We start from the raw sequence: 26,941 nt of genomic DNA, 5'->3' as shown, positions 1-26,941 counted from the left end.
AGACTTCCCACATCACTCTGAATAAAAACTTTATAATTGCTTACAAGGCCCTAAATTATCTTGCCATTCTTACTACTGGAAGATAGGCACATGGCTCATTCTCTCAGGTCCTTGAAACATCACTTCTCAGGGAGTTCTTCCCTGGCTATGATACCAAAATTAGGACACTTCCAATATTCTCTGTCCTGCTTTTGGCTTACCATCTAATATATCAAATAGTTAACATATTTACCTTAATTATTGTTGGTCTCTTCCCTATAGAATATAGGATTCACGAGGGCAGGGGATTTTTCTAGTTTGTTTACTGCCATGTCTCCATTACCCCGGATAGTGCCTCATACACAGCAGGTGCTTAAAAAAGATTTGTTGAATGAATGAGTTAATTGTGAAAAGAGACAAAAAATACTTTCTAAGCTGATGGAAATCTTATTAGCAAAATGAATTATATACACTAACTTTTTTCTTTTCTCATTTCCCATATTCATGGTGTTTTTAAACATAACCAAAGGCCCTAATTACACACTGCAGCAAATGACTAGAATATGAGTCAATACACCTAGATTCTGCCACTTGCTAGCCTCAAAAGACTTTGGTTTTCTGTCACTTACCCCTCTCTAAAGACCATGATTTTTAAAATGAGTAAAATGAGAGGACTGAACTAGGATCCTTGGACCTCTTTAAAATCTACAGTCTCCCAACTTTGCATGACTTCAGGAGCTTGCGTGATTACAGGCACTCCCCAAACCCACAAGGATCTGACCACAATTTATATAAAGGTGTGCTGATAGGGAAGTACAAGTCTGCTGCCTGGAAAAAATGTCATGTTATACAGAGGAAAAATGTCATACAAGCTGGTAAGCTGGTGAAACACTTATGTAAGGGCTTAAAATTCCCAAGGTTTTATGTTAGATACTTGAAAAAGACATTTCAGTCTTCAACAATAACACTGAAATAACAAACACTGAAAGGAATTTTCATTCTTACTTTATATTTTTGAATAGGCCATAAAAATATGCCCCCCCCCCCCAAGGTCACAGAGCTAATAAACGGTTCAGGTGGAATTCAAATACAGGGTCTATGGAACTTCAAATTCATTTCCATATACATGTACCGAAACATAACATACCACATACATCAAATTTTAGTTACAAAGACACACAATATACCTAGAAGAGCCAGAGATACCTAAGGAACCTTCTGATCAGAGAAGACAGGCAGCTGGACTCTTTGTCTAGAATATTTACAAAAATCATCTTCACAGCTAAGTTTGACGTAAGATGACAGGAGGATGACCAACAATTAGGACGTTAAGAAGGATGGTCCCAGAATTCACAGAGTAAGCCCCATAGGACAGAGGTTATGTAGATTTCCTACTAGAAAGAAATCTGCTCATAAGCTAATATGTAGTCATTCTCAGAAGAGGTACCCTGGCGGCACAGTGGTTAAATGCTCAGCTGCCAACTGAAAGGTCGGCGGTTTGAACCTACTACCCGCTCCAGAGGAGAAAGATGTGGCAGTCTGCTTCCGTAAAGATTACAGTCTAGGAAACCCTACAGGGCTTCTATTCTGCCCTATAAGGCTGCTATGAGTTGGAAAGAACTCAACAGCATGCAACAAAAATTCTCAGGAATATCGAGGTTCTGCAACTTACTAGCACTATTAAATCCATGCCATTGAGTCCATTCCAACTCACAGCAACCCTAACTGCCCCATAGGGTTTTCAAGGCTGTAATCTTTACAGAAGCGCACTGCCACATCTTTCTCTCCTGGAGCAGCTGGCGGGTTCGAACTGCCAACCTTTTAGTTAACAGCCAAGCACTTAACCACTGCGGCACCAGGGCTCCTTAGCACTATTACTACCAATTATATTTCTCACCAGTAACTAACAGATACTCCTGCTTATTTTTAAGGAAAGGAAGGTGAAATTTGTGGGTGAATGACTGCTGTTTTCCAATATTTTACAGTATTTATCAAGATGACCCTGTAAAGTAGGCACCAGATACATTAAAAAAAGAAAAAGAAAAAAAAAAAGACGCTGAGATTTTGCAACTTGCTAAGAATTCAAAATCAACGGCTGAGTGGAGATTATGAATATAATCCATTTGCTTCCAGCTGGTAGTGTTCATACCCACTTGGGTATTTACAGATACTCAAACTCAAAATGATTAGAACAACCTGTTCTTTCGCCTACATTCCCCATTTCAATTGAATGGTGTCCCCATTCACTCAGGCTAATGTACCCTGACCAGAAATCTGAGTTATTCTTGCCGGGTTCTTGCTCACTCTTCACATGCAATTAGTCACCTAAGTCCTATAGATTCTACCTCCTGAGTATTTCAAATCCAGCTGCTTTTCTCAATACTCTTGACTCAATTCAGGACACCACCATATCAGCCTGGGTTATTATAACAGTTATATTATCCCAGTCTTGTAGCTTGACCCCTCTACCAATATAGAACAGACTTAAATGCATCCCAGGAGGAATGTATAGAGTCACTGGGATATGGGAAAAATATTAGAACTTCTATTTATATATGCTTCTAATCTTAAAAAATAAGAAAGAAATTAAACTTTATTAATAGCCAACATACTGAGTGACACCGGCATCCTTGCCAGGTCTCTGTGTCAAACAGACACAGCATATATGAAGTCTGAGAGATCCTAAGAGAAGAGTGAGTCCCTGGGTGGTGCAAATGATTAAGTGCTCAGCTACTAACCAAAAGACTGGCATTCGAACATACCCAAGGACACCTTGGAAGAAAGGCCCGGTGATCTGCTTCTGAGAAGTCATTACTATGAAAACCCTATGGAGAGCTGTTCTACTCTAAAATACTTACCGGGCTGCCATGAGTCCGAATCAACTCAATGGCAGCTAACAACAATAACAATACAACATTAAAATTAAAACCCTGAATTTTAACATAGCTTATTTAACCTCTCATTTTCTAATTTATACTGTTTTATAATGTATACCATGTAACTTCACGCTAGTACATGTATATGATTTACAAATAAATGTACCGACTGGGTGCATGATCAAAAATAGATCACTTCTACAGCAAAGGAACCCAAAGTGTAACTAGTGTGTAAGTAGAAAAGAATAAAATTTCAGAGTATACATTTACAGGAACCTGAGGAGTAACTATATATCTGTTCAATATAATTTTAAAAAATGGGCTTGTTTTCTGTCTTTTTAAATTTCATCTTCCTAGTAATTCATTTTTATTGCATTTTGTGAGAGTAGGAGCCTGCTTCATATTGAAAATTTAAAGAATAGTCCTTCACCAGAGATAGTCTGAAAAGCACTGGTGCAAAGAAGAGTCAGTGAATAGAGGCAAACCTGATCATAATGCATCTTAAATGTTTTCAGTGGCCCCTCCAGAGTCCAAGCTGAGATGCTTTATGATCTGGCTACAACCTTTCTGGCAAAGTACGGGGTCAGCGGAAAATAGGAAGACCCTCAAACGAGATGGACTGACACAGTGGCTGCAACAGTGGGCTCAAGAATAACAACCGTGAGCATGGCGCAGGACTGGGCAGTGTTTCATTCTGTGGTACACAGGGTCACTATGAGTTGGAACTGACTGAACGGCACCTAACAACAACAACGACACAACCCTCCTGACCCACTCTTATCAGTATCTTTTCCCTTCTCCCTCCTTACCCTGCAGAAACATACCACCAAAAAAAAAAAACCACTGCCATTGAGCCAATTCTGACTCACAGCGGCCCTACAGGACAGAGCAGAACTGCCCCGTAAGAGTCTCCAAGGAGCGCCTGGCAAATTTGAACTGCCAACCTCTTGGTTAGCAGCTATAGTTCTTAACCACTACGCCACCAGGGTTTCCGGAACATACCACAGTCAGTCTAAATTCTTGGCCTGAATTTTATTCCCTAGGCCTGAACGCTCAACATCCACCTCAATCTGATACATCCCCTTTACCTGACTAACTCCTACTCATCCTCCTTGCAGTCCCTTCTGGAAAGCTTTCCCTGTTCCTTAAACCTAAATTGTCTGTGCCTTCTATGTGTCTAGCACAGTGCCTGCAACACAGGTGTCTATTCTTTCAACAACCATTTAAGTAAACAAAGCATATGTTTATGTCACTAGACCACACTCTTTTCCCCAGAAAGTTCTACGTGCATATTCAAAACTTTACACTCTACTAGCAATAAATGGATGTCCATCAGCTTCAAACTGAAAGAAAAACCCAAAAATCTTCTAATTTGGGGGGTGGGGGGTGGGGTGGGGTGGGGGAACAACCCTTTCATTGTTATCTTTCTTCCCTTTCTTATTTCATTTGAAACCACAACGGCCACCAGTTTTGGAAAGAAGAAAACAAACAGGAATAACAATTTTAATCTCAAAATTACTTTCAGATGACTGCCTTAAATGGGAATATTTCTCTTCTAAACTCATCTATTCCACCTCCAACGCTGTGACATGGGCTTACAAAATAGGTTTATTGACTAATATGAACAAAAATAAGGTACAAAAAGGAAACCTGCCGCCGTTTACCCTTGGGCCAAGCACTTTAATGCCAGTGATAATACTTTTGTACTGACAATAAGTTGGAAAATTGAGTGCTGAGTTCCTGAACGCAAATAATTTCACGATTACTATAAACTCACTAATTTAAACCAAAGAGCGCTTCGCATTTTTAGGATCTAGGAGAGCTACTGAAACATCTAGTTACATCGTACTTCTTAATTCATCAATACAAGCAAACAGCAACAAGCAATTTACAGGGATAATCTGAGTTTCCTACATTTTACGCAGATCTGTCAGGTGAGGACATACATTCTATGCTGCACAACAAAACTGTTCTTAACATGAAGTCACTAAAATTTCACTGAAAGCACAGATGAACATATTTCACAAACCTCCCTGGCAGCAATGCTCTGATGAGGATTACTCTAAGTCTTCAATCAAAAAAAAAAGAAAAAGCATAAATATTCCGGCATTACATGTTTTAATCAATTTTTTTAGCTGAAGAATAAATTGTCAATATTAGTATCAAAGAATTAAAGATGCAATAAAATTAGATACAATTTAAAACAGTAAGAATAAAGGATATACTACTCAACTATTCAACTACTTATGGCAAAATAGCAAACAAAGAACTTGTAGAGTTTGGAGGAAAATGAGATAAAGGATGAAACTCCCAAAGTATTCCAGGCATAATACAATCTTACTTTCTTTCCTCCCCTATTCTAAAAGAAAACAACAGTTAACTGGATAATTTTAAAAGTACTTACACACGTTTTTGTATGAAAGATTTTAGTAATGTTTCACTTAAGCTAATACCATCATTCTCATCATTCTCTAAATACTTAGCCGCCGGATAGCAGGGGAAGTGGACCAGAATGTGCTGTGACACAAAGAGAAGTCAAGCTAGCATAAACCTTAACGGGTCCCCCAAGGGAACGCCTTGGTAATTCAGTCAAGGTTCTAAGAAATGATCAATTCTGACTGGATACCTTACCTCCAAAACCAGTTATCAATGAGCGAGTATCTACTATTTACTGCATACCGTATTATTCCTAACACACACACACACACACACACACAAAATCATCATGAGAATTCCCCAGGGAATTCACGGGAATTTTCCCAATCGAGGAGGAACAAGTGATTTGGTTACCAGAAGCAGGACTCAGGTAGATTAGTGTTTTCATTTTTGAACTGTATTTAGCAGAGATTTTGAGTTCAGAATTTTATCTCACAAATTCCTTAATTTAACTGAATATTTTTTTAAAAATTTCTTAATGACCCAGATTATCATCAACTATTATCTGATTCTCAGAAGCTATAGTGAATTCATGGCAGTTTTCCCTGGATGCAGTAGCCCCCGAATATGGAATTCTGAATTCTCCTGTTGGCGTTTGATAGTCTTTCTGTCTCCTTCCTTCCTTTCATAGTTGTCCCTCACTGACCACTACTGCCTATGTATCTACCTTCAGCAGTATATCTTCACCCCTATAAATTGTGTGGAAGCAAACTACCAGGCTTATTCTAACTAGGTATAAAGTCAAAGTAAGTAGGTTCTGGGTGATGGCTGAATTACTCTCGGCATCAGAGGTATACAGCCTTTATAGCGCTAGGATCTTGGCATTTCTACTTTGGACACTCAAAAGTGTTGTGTTTTGTTTTTTCTTAACTGTTTTTTAACTTTCATTCCTGATTCTTAATGGTGCCATCTTAAGTTCTTCATCTTCTACCTCACAAGGTTGTCTCTGGATGGTTAAATGAAATAATGAATTTGAAATTGCTTAGCTCAGGGCTCAGCCAAAGAAGGAAATCTATAGATTCTGGTAACTTCCTCCACCGCTCCAGTGTGTGTTACATTTGAACTACAAAATTTGAGCTTCAGATATGTGAATGTGACTGTATTATTTTTAGAAGTTTGTGATCAGGATAATTACAAACTAACTTGAAGAAATCAGGGATATGTGGCCTGAATAGCCAGACCACTTGGGAAGCCAATGGGAGGGTTATATGACTGCAGTATTAAATTATTTAAAGAAAGGTATGTGTAAACTGATTATTCTGTCAACAGATGCACTGTTTTAAAAGTGCTTAAAAATATATCTGATATTTAAATTGGAAGTGCGTGCTCCAGATAGCAAAGCCAGAAACAAAAAGACATCACAGGACAATAGACTTCAGTTTAAAACAAGGAAACGTTTTCTGATTTAAACATCCCCAAATGAAAAAGATTGCCATAATATCACTACAAGTGCCTAAGCAGTGGCTAGTGGCTGGATAGTTTTGAGGGGGTTTCTGGAAAGGATGGACACCTTACTAGATGATACTTTAAGGCCCATTTCAACTCTATTGAAAATATGTTTTACATCAGTAATCCAAAATCAGAAGTTTCTGTTTTTGCATTTAATTTTCACACTGAAAATAAATCCTGAAGTGTACCATAAGGAAGCAATGCAAGATTCACACAGTATCCAAAATTATTTATCAGCATAATGGTATTTACATACCAGTTGCATCTGTCTACTAAGGGTTTAGATACAAAGCGCTTCAATTGACAAATTATTATTATTTTTTTAAAGCAGGAAAATCACAGCTACATCCACAGCACCATCACCATACACGTCACACACCCAGCGTCATGAAAAGAAACTGGGAACTATCCTTACTTAAAAAAATCATTTCAAAGATGAATCATAACATATGGACACTGACAGAGCTTGAGGATCCAAGTAAATCAAAGAGGAGGGGAAACAAATAATTACAAAAAATTTATTTCCGCAATCTGTGGGAATGTAAGAACTCTAAGACAGTTGGATATAAGCTTCACTTAAAGAGCCAAAAAAAAAAAAAAAAAATCCTATATAAAAGAATACCATTAGAAGGACAGAAAAATCACCCACAATTAGCAAGTTATTGCTATCATTGTTACTGTAGGTCCCCTCATCCCCTTGGAGCTGGGACAAGATACATCCAACGTTTTAATTTAATTCAAACATCACACGAGTTTGTTTAACCAAAAGAGAATGCTACCAGTAAAGCCTAATTTAGAGTTAAAATTTATCAGATAAAAAAATGTGATTTTTTTTTCAAATACTCCAGATATTAACCTTCTATTCATTACTTTTTGCTTAATCCGTGTAAGTGGACAAAAATGACAGGATACCCCCAAAGAAGTAGACATATGATTTGCCTGCCCAGCACCCCTTCCTCTAGAGGAATCCAGGCTTTCCTGAGCCCACTACAGTAGGACTGTAAGTCAGGAGGCTCAGCATCCCTCCCCAGCAGGGAAAGAGACCTCGGTTGGCCAGAGTACTCCATTCCTTGGGCTTTTCAGATAGGGCTAATGAGGAAGACTGGCCTTCTGCTGAGCTGAGCAGAATTGAATCTGTAAATAAAGGTGGTCATCTTCTCCATCTCATGGAATAGTCTACCAGCAAAATGAAGAAGGAAGCAGAACTGAGACAGTGAGAGAAAAAGAGCAGAACTCTGTTTTGCTTAAGGTACCTTGAACTGGATTTTTAGTTGTTGCAACTGAAAGGGCCCTACCATCTAGTGTCTCCACTTCCTTCTCTTGTTGGAAAAGAAAGAGGTTCTTGATGCTTAACTGCAGAATCAAGATGAAGGTGACCATCATTGTCTTTAATCATTGGCTCTGCTTTAATACTAGGCCTGTGGAGGAATTAAAAACAGAATATTCCAACCCTCCAAAAAGCCCCACGGCAAATTAGAAATCATTAAGTGAGTTTATAGTCAGCATCACTGAAAAATACATAAAACACTCTTTGGGAGAAAGATTTGCAAATCACATTATCTGGTAACTTATATCCCAAACAGGAAACCCTGGTGGTGTAGTGGTTAAGAGTTATGGCTGCTGACCAAAAGCCTGGCAGTACGAATCCACCAGGTGCCCTTGCAAACCATATGGTGTAGTTCTACTCTGTCCTATAGTCGCTATGAGTCAGAATCAACTTGACTGCAATGGGTGTATCCAAAATACACAAGGAACTCTTAGAACTCAGTAAGAACACAACCCAATTTTTAAAAATGGGTAAAAGAAGGTAACATGAATTGTTAAAAAGTTCATAAAAAAGATGCTCAACACCGTTTGTTATTAGGGAAATACAAATTAAAATCATAATGGGAAAGCATTTCGTATCCGCTATATAATATTTCTCCCAGGAGCCCTCGTGGCGCAGTGGTTACGAGCTCAGGTTGTTAACCAAAAGGTCAGCAGTTAAAATCCACCAGCTGCTCCTTGGAAAAGCCTATGGCGCAGTTCTACTCTGTCCTACAGGGTAGCTATGAGGTGGAATCAACTCAATAGCAACAAATTTGGGGTTTTTATATAACATTTAGGGTCGCTGTGAGTCAGAATCGATTCCATGGCAACAGGTTTGGGGTTTTTTTTTTTTTTAAGAATGGTTATAAGGAGCCCTGGTTGCACAGTGGTTAAAGTGCTTGGCTGCTAAACAAAAGGTCAGCGGTTCAAACCCACTAGCCACTCCACAGGAGAAAGGTGTGGCAGTCTGCATCCGTAAAGATTTACAACCTTGGAAAGCCTATGGGGCAGTTGTACTCTATCCCATAAGGTCGCTATGAGTCAAAATCAACTCAATGGCAAAATCGACTCAAGGGTTTGGTTTTTTTTGGTTTGGGAGAAAGGCTATGCAATCCCTGGGTGGTACAAACGATTAATCAACCAAGAGGTGGTTTGAGTCCCCCCAAAGGCAGACCTTGGAAGAAAGGCCTGGCGATCTGCTTCTGAAGAACCCAGCCATGAAAACCCGATGGAGTGCAGTTCTATTCTGCACCCATAGTGTCACCAGGAGCTGGAGTCAACTTGATGGCAATTGGTTAGAAAGGCTATAATTAAAAAAAAAAAAAAAAAAAGATTACAACAAATATTGGTAAAAATATGGAGATACGGGAATCCTCAAACATTGCTAGTGGGGATATAAAACAATGCAGCCACCCTGGAAAAGTCTGGCATGTACAGATGAAGTACATAAATGTACTATGTTGTGTGCAGTTGATTCTGACTGATAGCGACTCTATATGACAGAGTAGAACTACTCAACAGGGTTTCCTAGGCTACAACCTTTATGGGAACAGATGATCGGGTCTTTTCTCCCGTGGAGCTGCTGGTTGGTTTGAATCGCTGAACTTCTGGTGGGCAGCCAAGCACTTAACCATTGTGCCCCCACGGCTCCTCATATGTAGTATAAAACCAAAACCCACTGCTGTCGAGGCGCATCTTACACATAGCGCCCCTACAGGACAAAGCAGAACTGCCCCACATATTTCAAAGGCTGTACATCTTTACAGAAGCAGACTGCCATATCGTTTTCCCGCAGAGTGGCTGGTAGGTTCGAACCTCTGACCTTTCAGTTAGCAGCCAAGTGTTTATCCACTGTGCCAGCAAGTCTCCTTTTAAATGTACTATAAAAACAAAACAAAACAAAACAAACCCGTTGCCATTGAATCAATTCTGACTCACAGTAACCCTTTAAGTCAGAGCAGAACTGCCCCACTGGGTTTCCAAGGAGTGGCTGGTGAATTTGAACTGCTGACCTTTTTGGTTAGTGGACCTAGCAATTTCACCCTTAGGTATCTGCCCACAAGAAATAAAAACATATGTCCATACAAAGACTTGCAAATAAATGTTCATCGCAGCATTATCCAAAATACTCAAAAAGTGGAAATAACACAAATGTCCACTAATTTATGAATGGTAAGTCAAATTTGGTATATCCATACACTGGAACATTATTCAACAATAAAAAGGAAAGAACTACTGATACCTGTCACAACATGAATGATCCCCAAAAACATTACACTAACTGAAAGAAGCCAGACAAAAAGACCACATACAGTATGATGTCATTTATATGCAATTTTTAGAAAAGGCAAATCTATAGAAACAGAAAGAAGGCAAATGGTAGGCTAGGGCTGTGAAAAGGGATTAACTGTAAATAGGTATAAGCAATCTTACTGAGGTGATGAAAATGTTTTGAAACTGGATTATGGTGATGGTTATATAACTCAATAAAGTTATTAAAAATCACTGAACTGTACACTTAAAATGAGTGAATTTTATATGTAAATTATACCACAATACAATTAAATTGAAAAAATAAAGAAATAAGAAACTAAAGAAGACATCATAAGCAAATAGAAATCTTGAACCTGGACTGGATCCTGGATGAAAGAAAAACAGCTATTGCAGACATTAGGAGACAACTGGGGAAATTTGAATCTGGACTGGATAGTAGATGTTATGGAATTATTACCAATTTCCTTAGGTGTTAGAGCAGTATTATGGTTAGCAAAAGAATGCCCTTAATTTCAGAAGATGCATGCTGAAGTATACACAGATGAAATTTCATTATGTCTCCAACTTTACTTTCAAATAGTTCAGAGAAATAAAAGCACCTATACTTAGATAAAGCAGATGTGGCAACAGTGACTGGTGAATATAGATATAGGGTATATAATCATTCACTGTATTACTCTTTCAACTTTTCCATAGGTTTAAAAGGTTTCAAACAAAAAGCTGGTGTAAAAACGGCACTCTCATTTTAAAGTATAACCAAAAGTAAAAGGAATCATTAAAGCAAGTTTTCTGTACGTTTAGAAAGAGGTACACGGTTAATGCATAATAGTTATTATTTCTTTGGTCTATGACTATGTTAACATACAGGAACTAACAAATGGGAACTAAAAGTAAAAAATAATTATGCAAAGAAGGAACAAGTTAGAGCTTTAGGAAAATGCTGTTGCTAACATATGTTTTGACATATCACTTAAGATAAGGCAACACAGTTATCAGTTGGTGCTGAAACATTGTGGAATAAAGGTCAATAAGTTGTCCCATCTGGAACAGCACTCATTTCACCTGTAACTCTTCGGCTCACGAAAAGATCAAATGAGATCATATACACAAAACTACTAAGCTTCAACTAAGTGGGCAGCCTCACTCTACCTGATTTTTTAAAAAAAGGAACCTATTATAAAAAAAAAAAAAAATTTTTTTTATTATATTACCACAGTAATCAAAACAGGCTGGTATTGGTACAACAAGAGATATATAGACCAATGGAACAGAATTGAGAATCCAGACAGAAATCCATACACATATGAGCAGCTGATATTTGAAAATGGCCCGAAGTCAGTAAAATGGGGAAAAGACAGTCTTTAACAAATGGTGCTGGCATAACTGGATATCCATCTGCAAAAAAATGAAACAAGACCCATACCTCACACCATGCACAAAAACGAACTCAAAATGAATCAAAGACTTAAATATAAAATCTAAAACCATAAAGATCATGGAAGAAAAAATAGGGACAATGTTAGGAACACTAGTACATGGCATAAACCGTATATAAAACATTACTAACAATGCAGAAGGGAAACTAGATAACTGGGAGCTCCTAAAAATCAAACACCTATGCTCACCCAAAGACTTCACCAAAAGAGTAAAAAGATTACCTACAGACTGGGAAAAAGTTTTTAGCTGTGACATTTCTGATCAGCACCTGATCTCTAAAATCTATACGATACTGCAAAAACTCCACTACAAAAAGACAAATAACCCAATTAAAAAATGGGCAAAAGATATGAACAGGCACTTCACTAAAGAAGACACTCAGGCGGTGAACAGAGAGATGAGGAAATGCTTACTATCATTAGCCATTAGAGAAATGCAAATCAAAACTACAATGAGATCCCATCTCACTCCAACAAAAACGCACTGCCATCGAGTTGATTCTGACTTACAGCAACCCTACAGGACAGAGTAGAACTGCCCCCAACAAGGCTGGCATTAATCCAAAAAACACAAAACAACAAATACTGGAAAGGTTGTGGAGACAACGGAACACTTACACACAGCTGGTGGGAATGTAAAATGGTACAACCACTTTGGAAATCGATTTGGCGCTTTTTTAAAAAAAGCTAGAAATAGGACTACCATACGATCCAGCAATCCCACTCCTTGGAATATATCCTAGAGCAATAAGAGCCTTTACACGAACAGATATATGCACACCCATGCTTACTGCAGCACTGTTTACAATAGCAAAAAGATGGAAGTAACCAAGGTGCCCATCAACAGATGAATGGATAAATAAATTATGGTATATTCACACAATGGAATACTATGCATCAATAAAGAACAGTGAGGAATCTGTGAAACATTTCATAACATGGAGGAACCTGGACTGCATTATGCTGAGTGAAATTAGTCAGTTGCAAAAGGGCAAATATTGTATAAGACCACTATTATAAGAACTTGAGAAATAGTTTAAACAGAGAGGAAAATATTCTTTGATGGTTACGGGAGCGAGGGAGGGAGGGAGGGAGGGATGTGGATTTCACTAATTAGATAGTATATAAGAACTATTTTAGGTGAAGGGAAAGACAACACACAATACAGGAGAGGTCAGTCAGCACAACTGGACTAAACCAAAAGCAAAGAAGTCTCCTGAATAAACTGAATGCTTTGAAGGCCAGCATAGCAGGGGTGGGGGTTTGAGGACCACAGTTTCAGGGTATATCTAAGTCAATTGGCATAATAAAATCTATTAAGATAACATTCTTCATTCCACTTTGGAGAGTGGTGCCTGGGGTCTTAAACGCTAGGAAGCGGCCATCTAAGATGCATCAATTGGTCTCAACCCACCTGGAGCAAAGGAAAATGAAGAACACCAAAGACACAAGGTAATTATGAGCCCAAGAGACAGAAAGGGCCACATAAACCAGAGACTACATCAGCCGGAAACCAGAAGAACTAGATGTTGCCTGGCTACAACTGATGACTGCTCTGACAGGGAACACAACAGAGAACCCCTGAGGGAGCAGAAGAGCAGTGGGATGCAGACCTCAAATCCTTGTAAAAAAGACCAGACTTAATGGTCAGACTGGGACTAGAAGGACCCCAGCGGTCATGGTCCCCAGGTCTTCTATTAGCCCAAGACAGGAACCATTCCCAAAGCCAACTCTTCAGACAGGGACTGGACTGGACAATGGGATAGAGAACGATACTAGTGAGGACTGAGCTTCATGAATCAAGTAGACGCATGAGACTATGTTGGCTTCTCCTGTCTGGGGGTGGGGGGGGTGGAGATGGGAGGGCAGAGGGGATCAGAAGCTGGCCGAATGGACAAGAAAAGACAGAGTGGAGGGAAGCAGTGTGCTGTCTCATTAGGGTGAGAGCAACTGGGAGTATATAGCAAGGCGTGTATAAAGTTTTGTATAAGAGACTGACTTGATTTGTAAACTTTCATTAAGGCACAATAAAAATTAAAAAACAACAACAAAAAAGGTACTAAGCTTCAATTAAAAAAAAAATAAAGTCACTTACACTAGTACCTGCCTGGTAAGGCTAGGAATACAAACATAGGATTAAGCCTCACATCATTTTTTGTTGGTATAATTGGGTTCCTCAAGACTGCAGTCAACACTGAACCAACAATCCACTTAAAGATACTGTCAGCGCTAACTGCAAATAACTCCCCTTCGCTACTGTAACTTAGGCATTTTGTCGTAAGCCTTGCCAGGCCACAAGTTGTAGCAGTGTCCTTTTAAAAGGATTAGAGGTTTTAACAGCTTCAAAGTCACAGATAATAATGTAAAAGAAAAATCTTGTTATGAAACAAAAAGAAAGGTCATCTAGAAGTTAAAACAAAAAGTCACATTTATAGTTTTCACAATAAAGACATTATTCTTGAAACTGAACCTTGAACTAAGATATCTAAGAAGAAAAAATCTGTATCCGAGATGCAGATTACTTCATACGTAAAGGACAGCTTAGACAAGGTACCCTAACAGACGAAAGAAGACGGGAATCACACTTACTACGATCACTGTAATAAAAGAGACAGACAGAAACAAGAGTTGCTGAGGATATGAAGAAAAGAGAACTCTCATGCACTCCTGGTGGGAAATACTAAATGGTGCAGTCACTTTAGAAAACATTTTGGCAGTTATCCAAAATATTAAAAATAGAATTACCATAATCCATTAACCCATTGCTGCCAAGTTGATTTCAACTCCTAGCTACTCTATAAGAGAGAGTAGAACTGCCCCATAGGTTTCCAAGAAATCTTTACAGAAGCAGACAGGTGGATTTGAACCACTGACCTTTTGGTTAGCTTCTCAGCACTTACCCACTGCATCACCAGGGCTCCTAGAATTGCCATATGCCCCAGCAATTCCACACTTATACCCAAGAGAAATGAAATGAAACATATGTCCACACAAAAATATGTATATCAATATTCACAGCAGCATTAGTCATAGTAGCCACAAAGTAGAAACAATGAACAGATATAAAATATGGTATACTTTGTTCTGTAACAGTCTATACAGCGGAATACCATTACGCCATAAAAAGTAATGATGTACTGATACATGCTGCAGTATGGCTAAATCTTAAAAACATTACGCTAAATTAAAGAAGACAGAAACAAAAGACCACATGTTGCATGATTCCACTCACGGAATCCCGAAAACTCCAGATTAGGCAAACCTATAGACAGAAAGCAGATGAGATTCCTAGAGGCTGGGGCCAGGGGGAGGAGGAAATCGGGAATCAGGAATGATGGCTAATGGGTATGGGGTTTCTTTCTGGGTGATGAAAATGTTCTGTACTTAAGATAGTGGTGAATGGTTGCGCAACTCTGTGAATACACTAAAAACCACCAACTTGTACACTTTAAAAGGGTGAATTTTATCATACGGAAATTATGTCTCAATAAAAAAAAAAAAGCTATTATTAAAAAAGATCCAGCTGCCTGCCCCGCCCCCAATTAAGGACAAAAAAAGACAATTCACGGAATAAGAAAAATAACCAATAAATGTACAAAAAAAATCAAATACTTGTAACCAATTAAATATAAACTTAGTAAGACAAGAATGGGTTATACTGTCTGGCCCAAAAGCAAAGTCAAGCAGAGCAAATGATCAAAATTTATTTCAGAGAGACCAAGAAAGTTACTGAAAACTACAAGCAATAAAGCAAATTAAGTGATATAACAGGCACAGAAAATTACTTTAATTGTAGTAATACATGGAGCCCTGGTGGCACAGTGGTTAAGAGCTGTGGCTGCTAACCAAAAGGCTGGCAGTTCGAATCTACCAGAAGCTCCGTGGAAACTATATGGGGCAGTTCTACTCTGTCCTATAGGGTCATTATGAGTTAGAACTGACTTGACGGTAACAGGGTTTTTTTTTTTTCCACAGGTAGTAAAGATACATGAAATAGGGTGACCTTGGATATTAACAGGGTAGTAGTCGTAAGTCCCTTGGTAGTGCAAATTGTTAATGTGCTCAGCTCAGTCCCAAATGTTGGAGGTTCAAGTCCACCTGCAGCATCTCAGAAGAAAGGCCTGGTGATCTAATTTTGAAAAATCAGCCACTAAAAATCCTAGAGAGCACAGTTCTACTCTGACATACATGGGGTTGGCATGAGTTGAAATCAACTTGACAGAAACTTTTTAGTAGGAAGATTACCAATAATCAAAGCATTAAATGACTAGGGCCTGAGACCTCAGGAGATAGGGATTTTCTGGCACAGGCAAATGTCTTAGGCAGAAATATGGGAAGAGAGAGAAGGAGTTTTCCTTAAACTAAAAAGTGGTTGGGCGGGGGGGCAAAAAAGAACAGGAAAGATCTCATCCCACTAGCCCAGCCTTTCTGTCAGGATGGCAGCATATGCCAGAGGGCAAAGCTTGGCCTCTTCAAGTCAGGGGAATAAACTTAAACAAATAAATTTTCAATATTTATGAAGAAAACTATAAATCATTCCTCAAAGACACAGAAGTAGACTTGAGAAAATGAGGAGACATCCTCTGTTCTTGGTAAAAAGGTCTCAACCCCATCAAGGTATCAGTTCTCCCTAAGTTAAATCATAAGTTTAATGTGCTCTCAATCAATACAGCAATGAGTTTTTTAATGGAGTTAGACAAACGGATGCTTAAGTTCATATAGAAAAATAAACATGTGAGAACACTGAAGAGAAAGCTCCGAAGGGGGCCTACCCCTCCCACATATTAAAACATATTATGAGCCTCCATGATTAACAGTCTGGTCCTGGTGTATGTATCACCAGAAAATCCAATGGATCAATACAGGAAGTCCACTAACTACATATCGCTATCGAAGCTATCTTTCTTTAAGAGATAAAATTAGATCCATTCCTCACACCACGGAGAGAAGTAAATTCCAGATGGATCAGAGACCTAAATGTAAAAAATAAAGCTACACAAGTACTAGAAGTATGGGTGAATTCCTCTGCAATCTGGGGGCAGAAAAAGCCTTTCTAACTATGATGAAAAATTCAGACACAAGAAATATAAGATTCATAAATTTGATTATGTAAAAACACAACCTTTTGCATGGCAAAAAAACACCATAAGCAATGTTGAAAGACGACTTAGAGAAAATACTTGCAACATATGTCAAAGTTAAATGGCTAATATTCTCCAGTACGAACAGCTTTTTAAAACTGAGGAAAAACACACCAAAAAGCATATAGAAATGGTCATATTTATTAATATGAACAATTAATAAAAAGACACCAAAATGGTTGTTAAGCATATAAAAATGCTCAAAACGAGAAATACAAATTAAAACTATTCTGAGATGCCATTTCTCAATCATTCAATTGGCAAAAATTTAACAGCTTGACAAAACACTCTTTGTCAGTTAGGGTACCAGGAAAAAGACACTCTTATACATTACTGGTGGGAATTCAAAATGGTATAAACTATCTGGAGAGGAATTTGGCAATAGCAAACAAAACCTATATATGCATTTCTCCTAAAGGTATACCTTCAACAATACCAAGATATATATGCACAAACCTTCTCATTCTAGCATTACCTGTAACTGCAAAGACTGGAAATTACTTAAATGTTCAAGTGCAGGAGAACGGGTGAATAAACCATGGTACATACAGTGAAGTATTATGTGACTAAGAATGAAAGTTTTGTTTTTAATTTCTGCATACTATTTTTTCAAATGGCTACAAAGCTGTTAGAAAGATCAACACCAAACCTGTTGCCATGAAGTCAATTCTGACTCATAGTGACCCCCATTTGTTACAGAGGAGAAGTGCTCCATCGGATTTTCTTGGCGGTAATCATTACAACAGATTGCCAGGCCTTTATTCCACAGCGCTACTAGGTGTGTACGAACCACCCACTTTTTAGTCAGTAGCTGCGCACAAACCACTTTACGCCACCTAGGGCCCCAGAGTAAGCTCTTGTTAGTTGCCACTGAATCGATTCCGACTCGTGGCGACCCCATGTGTGCAGAGTAGAACTGTTCCACAGGCTTTTCAAGACTGTGGCCTTTAGGAAGCAGAGCACCAGGCCTGTCTTCCAAGATGCCTGTGGGCGGGTTCGAACCACCAACATTTCGGATACTAGTCAAGTGCTTAAGTGGCTGCACCACCCAGGACTCCACAGACTAATTTGTTAGGACACAAAATCTATTAAATTGTTTGGACCTAACTAATAAACGAAGCTGTTAGATGTATCTTTTGATCTAGAGTGTTGTAAAAAAAAAAAAAAAATTACTGATACACTAAGGGTGCCATTAAATGAGAAAATTTGGGAACCTCTGATAAAGACCTGAGAGTCCGTTAAGAGTGTGTGACTATTGTGTGTGTGCATACGTGTGTGCGTGTGCCTGTACGTATGGTTATGAAATTACTTGTCAACCAAATTTGTAACAGGCTAATGGAGGCACACCCATATTGTCAATATTGTAGTTAGTGCTGTGACAGCTCTTATGGTAGCACTAAAGAGAAGCAACTAAACCAGTCTTTGAAGATTTTTTTTTTTTTTTCCCTGAGATGGGTTTGGGAGAAAGAATCTAATCAAAATACAATTATTGGAGAGGCATCACCTAAGCCAAGCTCTAAAGGACCAGTAAGAGTACATGAGATTGAGGGAAGGAGCGGTGGCTAGAATCCCAGAAAGAGGAAATGGGGGAGAGAGAAAACATTAGCATTCCAGAAGCTGAATATCATGGAAGAAGAGAGATGAAGCTAGAGAGTTAGGAAAGAGTGGGAAGGTTCTGTACATCAGATTAAGAAGTCTGAATTTTTTTTTAAATAATTTTTATTGTGCTTTAAGTGAAAGTTTACAAATCAAGTCAGTCTCTCACACAAAAACCCATATACACCTTGCTACACTCCAATTACTCTCCCCCCAATGAGACAGCCTGCTCTCTCCCTCCGCTCTCTCTTTTCGTGTCCATTTTGCCAGCTTCTAACCCCCTCCACCCTCTCATCTCCCCTCCAGGCAGGAGATGCCAACATAGTCTCACGTGTCCACCTGATCCAAGAAGCTCACTCCTCACCAGCATCCCTCTCCAACCCATTGTCCACTCCAATCCATGCCTGAAGAGTTGGCTTCGGGAATGGTTTCTGTCCTGGGCCAACAGAAGGTCTGGGGGCCGTGACCACCAGGGTCCTTCTAGTCTCAGTCAGACCATTAAGTCTGGTCTTATGAGAATTTGGGGTCTGCATTCCACTGCTCTCCTGCTCTCTCAGGGGTTCGCTGTTGTGTTCCCTGTCAGGGCAGTCATCAGTTGTAGCCAGGCACCATCTGGTTCTTCTGGTCTCAGGATGATGTAGTCACTGGTTCATGTCGCCCTTTCTGTCTCTTGGGCTCGTAACCGCCTTGTGTCCTTGGTGTTCTTCATTCTCCTTTGCTCCAGGTGGTTGAGACCAATTGATGCATCTTAGATGGCTGATTGTTAGCATTTAAGACGCCAGATGCCACCCTTCAAAGTGGGATGCAGAATGTTTTCTTAATAGATTTTATTATGCCAATTGACTTAGATGTCCCCTGAAACCATGGTCCCCAGACTCCTGCCCCTGCTACGCTGGCCTTCGAAGCATTCAGTTTATTCAGGAAACTTCTTTGCTTTTGGTTTAGTCCAATTGTGCTGACCTCCCTGTACTGTGTGCTGTCTTTCCCTTCACCTAAAGTAGTTCTTATCTACTATCTAATTAGTGAATGCTCCTCTCCCACCCTCCCTCCCTCCCACCTCTCGTAACCACAAAAGAATGTTTTCTTCTCAGTTTAAACTATTTCTCAAGTTCTTATCATAGTGGTCTTATACAACATTTGCCCTTTTGCAACTGACTAATTTCACTCAGCATAATGCGGTCCAGGTTCCTCCATGTTATGAAATGTTCCACAGATTCCTCACTGTTCTTTATCCATGAGTAGTATTCCATTGTGTGAATATACCAGAATTTATTTACCTATTCATCCGTTGATGGGCACCTTGGTTGTTTCAAGAAGTCTCAATTTTTTAAAGCAGAGACTCTGAGACTTGTACACCAATGTTCACTGGAGTGCTATTCTCAATAGCCAAAAGGTAGAAACAACCTAAACGTCTATCAACGGATAAACAAAATGTACATACATACAATGGAATACCATTCAGCCAGCGGAAGAAATGAAGTATCGATACGTTATAACATGGGTGGAGCTTCAAGACATTAGGGTGAGGGAAATCAGTCTATCACAAAAGAAAAAATGTTACATGATCTCACTTATATAAAAAAGAAAAGAAAAGGCATATGCACAGCGACGAAAGTTTATTAGTAGTTACCAGGGGTGGGAGAGAGGGAAGAAGGGCAGGTTATTGCTTATGGTGTACTGACGTTTGGTTTACGGTGACAGAAAAACCACCTGAGTGAGGGTAAGGTTCCACAGCCAATTATTGTAAGTGCTGTCAATAAGCTGTACACCTGTAAAAAGTTGAACTGGCAAAGTCCTGTGATAGGTATATTTACAACAAACAGAAAAAAAAAAAAAAAAAAAAAAGGAGTAGCTGCTGAGGCTGTTTAGGTACGACCAAACACTGCATGGGATATGGTTCCTTGGTTTGGGGGTATAGGGTCACGGTTTCATGACGGCCTAATAGTGTGTTTAGTGCTTCAGTTCTAACTCCTGGGCCATGGTGTACTGCCTGGGGTCTTAAAAGCTTGCACCAGCCATCCAAGGCACACCAGTTGGTCTCTATTAGCCTGGAGAATCAGAGGAGGAAGCAGAGTCAGGAATAGGAGGAGGATATGGAATGTGTTGGTACTTGCCTCCATTAACAACCTGTCTCCTCTGCTATAAAACCAGAACTGCATGGTGCCCAGCTACCATTACTGAACATTTTGATCAAAAATTTCATAGAAGAACCCTGATCAAAAGGGGAAAATGCAGGACAGAATTTCAAATTCTCATGGAATCCGGATTTTCTAGAGCCATGCAGGGTTGATGAACCCTTGAAACTACTGCCCTGAGATAATCTTTAAACCTTAAAGCAAAATTACCTCTTAAAATGGAATAATAGTTTAGCTTACCTAGTAAAGAACGTCTACCTTGAGCATTTGTTCTTTTAACAAATTAACAACAGCAACTTGAAAGATTAGATACAAAACTTAGGGGGGCAGTGAGTTTATGTTAAGAGGGGAGGAACAATGTAAAAAGGAAAATAAGAATGGTTGCACAACTCGAAGAATATAATCAGTTCTCGCTGAATTGTACATACAGAAACGGTTGAATTGGTGTATGTTCTGCTGTGTATATTCTCAACAACAACAAAATAAAATAAAATATATACATAAAAAAAGGAAGTCTGAATTTTATTTGAGGGCAAGAAGGAGCCATGAAAGGGCTCTAAGCAGCGTTTTTGCAACATGTGGTAACCTCCATTTTCAATGGATTACAATACTAGATGCCTAACTGCATAAGAAAGCAGAGATTCTGTGGCTTAGATGTTCACACAACCATAATCTCTGTGGAAAATGGGGATTCTCTTTCCCCCACCTTCACAACACATCTGAGAGTAGAAGTCACTTCAAAATCTTGATGTGTCTCCATGTCCAGCATGAAACTGTCAGACCCCGTGCAGTGCAACGGATCGCTTTTATATGGCCTTTCTTGCCATGGTCTTGTAACTTCCACCAAATCATTGGGTGGGACTATGCAAATAAGGTGCTTGTGGCCTACCAAGAAGACTGGACAGCTCACTAGTAATGCAAATAAGGTGCATGGAAGCCTAATGAAGGGATTGGTTAGTCTTGCCACCCACTAGGCTTAAAGACAGCCAATCCCAGAGCAAAGAGAGACCTCACTACCGCCAAGGAGATGGGAGTGGAGCATGTCCTTTGGACCCAGGATCTCTATGCAGAGAACCCCCTAGACCCAGGAGACAGATAAAGAGACACAACTGTAACACTGGAGACGGCACAAGACAGAGAAAAGCAGCGGAAGAGAAACGGCGGCAGCAAAACCAGGAGACGGGTATGAGACAGCATGGTGTGCTTGGACAGAGGCTGCTACAATATGTGTGCCATGAAGCAAGAAAGATAAGCGTCTTCAGGCAGGAGACTTGCTGGCGGAGTGGGGTGCCTCTGGGCACTTGTCAGCAGAGCTAGGCTTGCTGACCCACAGAGCAAGAAAGCTGAGTGCCTTAGGCTCAAGGCAGTACTGGAGGAGTAGAGCGTCCCCAGGCACTTACTGACAGAGCTAAAGAGCTTTGTAATACCTGCCTGAGAAGGGCAGAGGCTGGACTGAGAGGCCAAGGGCCAGTGAGAGGTCGAGGGCCAGTGAGAGGCCTGCCTGCGGACACAGCTAAAAAGAGGCTGTCCTGATGGAAGAATTGTATCCTTAGTTATCCTTAGTCATTTCTGATCCCGAGTTATAACCTGTTACCTCCCTAATAAAGCCCATAATCATGAGTATTGTCTGTCAGTTCTATGTGGCTACTGTGGTGAATTATCAAAACTCAGCAGAGAAATAGGGCAGTGGGAGGGATGGCTGGTGCCAGAATTGGGGAAAAGGTTTGAAAGAGGAGGTATGTCTGACCTCTACCTCACAGGGACCAACTTTGGGCTGATGCTTATCTTGATTCACCTCTCTCCCTCTGAAGTTAGAGGACCTCTGACGCCACAGTGTTATTTTTACACCCTGATACATAGATTCAATAAGTGAATACTGCAATGAAACTGGATCTCATACTTCAAAGACAGTTTGTGTGTGAAGTGTTCATCTACTGCATCAAATTCAAGACTCCACCTGCAAAAAGGCCTTTAAGAATAGTATCGTAAGCCTTTATGGAAGCTTGCCTCTTCGGGGCTTTATGCCTCTTCGGGGCTTACACGGACTAATTTTATAATTTTGAAGGAATAAGTGTTTACCTTCAAGTATAAATCAAAGGTGCAAATTCTATTCTAAAATTTACTCGTACATCTTTCAAAAACTCACAAAGCTTTAATTTCTTTCTATATTGAAATCAAATAATTATGAATGTTACAACGTAATAAGATACTTCAGAGCTAAAGAAAAAACAAAGAATAATTGTTACCAATGGGCTCCAGAGAATGAACTGTTTTTTACTTAGAGAGATAGTCTTCAATTTTTTTTAAACCAGGAGATGAACACAACTTTCATTAACATAGTTCCAGTAAGAGTAATTGGACAAAAATAAACATGTATTCTCACATTCTTCAAATTAAGCCCATTTAAAAGTGCACTAAAAAAAGTACCTAGGCTTGGAAAGAGTGTACAGAATTCTACCAGTACTGAATGACAATTAGATTTACAAGAGTTCAGTCACCTTTAAAACTGCATGCTAAACCCAAAAAGAAAATGACTTATGATCTTAAATGGTAAAAACACAGAGCAAGCACACCTCTACCTCATCCACCATTACTTCCAGCCCCACCTGCCTCCATCTCCAGCAGGGAAAGAACGAACTAAGGAACTACATGGTTTCAGGAAAGGTTTACTACAGTGGTCCTCTCAAATAGGAGCCATCCAGATACTTTAGAGGTAAAAAGCAGTATTTTCCAACCTGGTCATCAAACACCAGAGCTGTGTTCCTGATACTCCAGCAGGTTGCCTATGTGAACAATGTCCTGATTCACAGTGCTTCCTAAATTTTTTTTCATCATGTCTCACATAAAGAGTGGTAACACTGAATTTGTAGGAACCATGGAGATAAACAGAAGAGAGGCTGCTGCCCAAGGCCACCTGCCCAGCATCACTGGCAGTTCCCAGCCCCGTCAAGGAAAAGGGTGCCGAGATCAGTATCTTGGCTCAATCAGAATCACCGTTTCCTCAGCATTCCAGGATTAACTGCAATATCCGTGCTCATACTTGCGAATCCAGGTAGGCAATCAACATATGAGAACTATTATTACTAGGAGAGTTGTTGAATTAAAGGGAAATCTGACCTGTGTACAGTGGTTATGTTGCTGAGATAAAAGAATTGCACTGTTTCCTTAAATTAAAAAAAAAAAACAAAAAACCATTACTGTCACGTGGATTCTGACTATAGCGACCCTTTAAGACAGAGTAGAACTACCCCATGGAGTTTCCAAGGAGCACCTGGTAGATTCGAACTGCTGACCTTTTGATTAGCAGCCACAGCACTTAACCACTATGTCACCAGGGTTTTCAGTGTCTCCTTAGTGTCTAAGAATTTTATAAAACAAGCATAAACTACTTCCCTTCTTTTTCAAAATCATAATCCTTTTCCTCATTAACATTCACAGCCTCTTATTCCAGTATTTTAAAAGTGATTATCCTTGCCACATACCAACTCAGGAATATAAGTGCATATTATGCGAATATACACATTTACAAGAAGAGATAAACTGGTTTATTTATGTTTTGTGGAAGCTGAACTTGGAAAACCAGTACAGGATCACCACCAGATAGTTGGAGGAAAGAAGACATCAGCAGTTTTTAAAATCCAACCGTCTACAGACAAAAATCTTCTCTCACAAATAGTAAGCAAAATTCTCTCCCATAATAACCCATTAAAACTCCCGTAATAAACCATCAGAATAAAGTGCTACACTGAAAAACTATTTCAAACAAGTGATATAGATGACGCATGCTAAGCAGATACACTATGGAACGGCATATGGATCTCTGAAAAGAAAAGTCAATGTAGCTATTCATAAACTATGCCAAGGTCATATTAGAATGTCAGAAGATTTCATGCATCCACAGGAAGAACCAGCCACTCTAAGCAATTCTGTGATACATCATGTTTTCCAAGCAGTGGTAACTCCCAATTTCCTCTTTAAGATAGGGTATGGTTATCAACTCAAAACAAGAAGTTATATAAATCTCTTTCCTGATAACCCCGGACAAACATCCTCAAGTAGTAAGCATTTAACACTGGAATATAAATTTTATTATAACATCCCCTCATAATCTCCCAAATATAATTTTAACCTTTCAGAGAAGGATAGATAAAGTTTTAGCAGACAAGAGAGTCTTCTTGAATTGTTCTTTGACCCTGCTGAAGAACAAAAAGAAAAGCAAAGTCTTATGTACAAGAAATTGGAACAATAACAAAAAAAATCTAACCAAACAAAAATAAATGACTCCTGGAAAGCCACTGTGAGACCACCTACTCATTCATTCATTCATTCAGTAAAGAAATGTATGAGTAGCTTCTAAGTTCTAGGCACACCACATGGACACACAGCAATAAGACATGGCTTCTGTCTTGAAGAAACTGAAGGTCCAAAAATAATGTTTTAAGAGTCGCAAAAGTTATTTTATAACAATTCTGTATTAGTAGTGTCAGAAAAATATAAGCTAATAAAATATATTTAAATACTTTAATAAGCATAAGGCAAAAGGAATGCCTTCTACTGTGAGTTTACTGAGATTCATTATCGATTTTTGGAACATGATTCAAGTTGTAATTTGCTTTTAGCAAAAGATTAACTTATGACACGTTCTGTTAAGAAGAACGCCAAATTTGTTCTTATACATTAATGCAACTCTCTTCAAAGGATGGTTTGCTTTTAAGTGTAACATACAAACTCAGTTTTTAAAGGAGGAGAGAAAGAAACTAAAAAAAAACTAGAAAGCCTTTGCATCACAGAAAATTAAAAAAAAAAAAAAAAAAGCATTTCCCTAGAGAAGTTTTTCCCTCCCACACCAAATATAATTTGTAAATTAGGTGCTTTTCAGCTCGACAAGTAGGGTGTGGCACTGGAGCTCTCACACTATCTCAATGACACTTGGATGAGCTCTCACAAGTCTGGACATTCAGGTTTCCCAGCAAAGGCCAGTTAACTCCCTAATTCTCCCTAAATCTTAAAACAACACTGCCACCTCTGCGCCGTCATCCCTGCCCACTTACACACATGTACCCTGGCTAAAGCATACAGTTCACGTCTTCCACATCTGGAAATCCTTTAAGAACGAACGGAGAATAAATCTCTACAACCGAAAATATCTACACTCTCTGCTTCCTCGTTTCATAGCTTAGATTACCCGAATACGGGTTAAACCTGTGCAAGAGCTCAGGATCTGCTATTCAGTTCAGTGCGGAGCGTCTAATAACTTCAGGCTGAAAAAGCCATTCCTTTAACTGGCACAAAACACCGGCAGAGATGCTTAAAAAGCAACCGCTTTCGCAAAGGAGTGGAAAGAAAGGGAAGGGAGGGGGTGGAGGAAGGCGCGGGGACTGCGGCGGAGGGTCCCCCCAGTTCACCGGCACCGCCCGGGGACCTCGGCGTGGCGGAGCGGGGACGGCCCAGAGATGCGGGGTGACCTTCCGGCGAGACTAACTCGGACGTGCTACCGGGCGCGGGGGACCTCGCCGCAGCCGCCAGCTCTCGGGGGCGCAATCGCCCGCACAGCCGCGAACGCGGCGCCCGGGATTCCAGCCCGGGCTCGTCCCCCAGGCAGAACGCGGGATGTGCAATCTCGGCAGCCGGGCCCTGCGCCTGGGCCTCGGCCCGCCGCCGCCCGGACACACCCCCGCCGCCGTTCTGTCGGCCCAAGCCGCTCCCGGGGCGCCCAAGGCGGGCATCACTCACCTGCACCGCGAGCCGGTCCGCCGCCCCACGGGCTTCGGAAGCCGCGGCTGCACTGACTCCGGCCGGAGAGTGCTTCGCCCTTGTCCTCAGAAAGGCACCGCGCCGGGGAGCGGCTGAAGAGGAGTCAGACGGGCGGCGGCGGATCCTGGGCGGCGGGAGGAAAAAGAGGAGGAGGATTCCCGGCGCTCAGCTCTCGGGAGATCCACCCTCCTCCTGGCCGCTCTGCAGCAGCCGCCGCAGATCACTTCCGGGGCGCCGGAAAGCGGGCGGGGCCGGCCGGGGAGTAACTTCCCGTCCGCGAGCGGCGAGTAGGGCGGACACCGGCCAGGGCTGAAGAACAATGGTCGGGATAGTGAGGGCTAGCGGGGACCCGCCCCCTGGGTCCCTAGACCTGTCTGCGCCGCGTTTCGGGCGGCCGCACCTCGGCTCTGCGTCCCGCGAGGTGAAATCACCTCCCGGGGGCCCGGGCGTGGCCGCCAGGCTCGCGGAGATTCCCGGATCTGGGCGTCGGCGCCGCGACGTCCTTGCCTCGTCTCTTTCCTGGGGACCAGGAGGGGGTTCTTGGGGGAAGGAGGGGA

The 26,941-nt window shown here is 40.5% G+C and overlaps 1 protein-coding gene across 1 annotated transcript in view; it reads right to left on the bottom strand.

Annotated features, from left to right (window-relative positions):
* The window catches only part of RALA (RAS like proto-oncogene A), a 97,903-nt gene extending 71,295 nt beyond the window's left edge, over positions 1-26,608 (bottom strand). Inside the window, exon 1 of the mRNA XM_049893500.1 lies at positions 26,364-26,608. The gene's annotated coding sequence lies outside the window, so the exon portion shown is untranslated. The remainder of the gene's footprint in view (positions 1-26,363) is intronic.
* Positions 26,609-26,941: the final 333 nt, after the last annotated feature.

This window comes from Elephas maximus, chromosome 8 (assembly GCF_024166365.1).
Source record: "Elephas maximus indicus isolate mEleMax1 chromosome 8, mEleMax1 primary haplotype, whole genome shotgun sequence".
In the NCBI taxonomy this organism is placed as follows: Eukaryota; Metazoa; Chordata; class Mammalia; order Proboscidea; family Elephantidae; genus Elephas; species Elephas maximus.
This window is presented reverse-complemented; position numbering and strand designations above follow the sequence as displayed.